Here is a 1,988-nt window from a genome sequence, read left to right as displayed (position 1 = left end):
ACTTCCCGCTTATTCTTCGGTGAAGCCATCTCGATCAGTGCGGTGATCTGTTTTGGATTAGCTTTGATACCGCGGAATGTGACAAGGTAGCCGAGGAATTCCCCTGATGCCAATGCAAACCTACATTTTGTCGGGTTGAGCTTCATGTTATGGGAATTTAACTGCGCGAAACATTCCTCGAGATGTGATACGTGATCCTTTGCTTGGAGGGATTTGACGAGCATGTCATCGATATAAACCTCCATCATTTTACCGAGTTGTTTGAAGAACATACGGTTAACGAGTCATTGGTAAGTTGCGCCAGCGTTTTTTTGGCCGAAGGGCATTACCCTGTAGCAATAGGTTCCGCAATCGGTAATGAACGCAGTCTTCTCGCGATCATTAGGGTTCATCATAATTTGATTGTAACTTGAGAAGGCGTCCATGAAAGACAGAAGTTCGTTACCCGCCATTGCTTCTACTAATCGATCGATGTGTGGCAGACGGAAACTATCTTTTGACAGGCCTTGTTTAGGTCGGTAAAATCCACGCAAACTTGCCATTTCCCGTTTTTATTTTTGACTACTACAGGGTTAGCGAGCCAGTCTGGATACATCACTTCCATTATTGACTCGACCTTAAGCAATTTTTTGACCTCGTCGTTTACCACGGAAGCCCGTTCGGGTCCTAGCTTCCGCCTTTTTTGTTTGACGGGTTTGAAGGTCGGATCGATATTGAATTCTTGATGCGTTATGTTATCGTCGATCCCTGGCATATCTTCTGCGGCCCATGCAAAAGTATTGAGGTTTTTTTTTAGACAGGTTATGAGCTCTGTCCTCAAAGGCTCGTGGAGATTGGCTCCGATCTCGACGCATCGTTCCGGAAATGCTTCGTCGAGACAGACTGTGACCACAGGTTCGCAAGTTGGTTCGCGTTTTTCATCTAGGGCCGTGATGTTACGAGACTGCCAGAAGAGTTTCGCTGAATCTTGACTTCGCGAATCCTTGTTGGAGATCTTTTTCTCCGTTTTTCTAGGAGTGGTCTAAAGGTCTGGTCTTTTTCGTTTTTGTTCTGCGGCGTAACACACCTGTGATACTCATGGGTTTCCCCATATTACCTCGACTCTGTTAGGGGTTGGGAACTTGAGGCAAAGATGGTACGTTGATGGGATGGCACGCATGGTGTTCAACCATAGTGTTCCCATGATAACGTTGTAAGATGCGGGACAGTCAACGACTAGAAACTCTGTAACTCTTGTAATGGTTACGGCTTTGACTACGAGATTAATCGACCCGTAGGCCATGGTTGTTTCTCCCAAAAGTCCCAGTAGTGGGCTAGGGTATTTCACGATTTCAGATTGACCGATCCCCATTTTCTCGAGAGTATCCTTGAAGATGATATCGGCCGAACTTCTGGTGTCGATTAACACCCTAGTGACGTCGACATCTCGAATTGTTAGCTCGATAACGAGGAGATCGTTTCGAGGTTTGGCTCGATCGCCGTTGCTCCCCCTTGAACGAGATGACGTTCGCGCACGTCGAGTCTTGCCTATCGTTCCTGATCGTTGAGTGGCTTTTGCGGGTTAGATTGATCCGTAGAGCCCCCTCCTTCTAGCGCCAAACTGTGGGAACCGAATTCGCACAGTCGATTTCTGTTTAAATTAGGAAACTAGGAAAACCCTAATTTCCCAGAGGTCCCGGAGATCTGTTAATACCACACGATAAGCAATCAGAACACGAGATATCAACGACAAAGTACAAAAATCGTAAAAGAGAGCAAAATAGATCTTATTCCGAATCCGTGTTTGAACGTTACAACAAGGTATAAGCCTGGGCTCGAGAGCTGTCGGCGAGATTCCTAGTTCTAGCAACCCTAACACGGCTAAACCTAATTGATTCGCAACTCGAAATACTTAAATCGCTCTAAGTGCTAAGTTTGCTCCGAAAAAAGTCTCTCCCCATGCCTCTCGCCTAGAACTCCTTCTATATTGGCTCCTAGGTCGGTTTACG

This window comes from Brassica oleracea, chromosome C6 (genome assembly GCF_000695525.1).
Source record: "Brassica oleracea var. oleracea cultivar TO1000 chromosome C6, BOL, whole genome shotgun sequence".
NCBI classification, from domain to species: Eukaryota; Viridiplantae; Streptophyta; class Magnoliopsida; order Brassicales; family Brassicaceae; genus Brassica; species Brassica oleracea.
The sequence above is the reverse complement of the archived record's forward strand: the minus strand, read 5'-3'. Positions refer to the sequence as shown.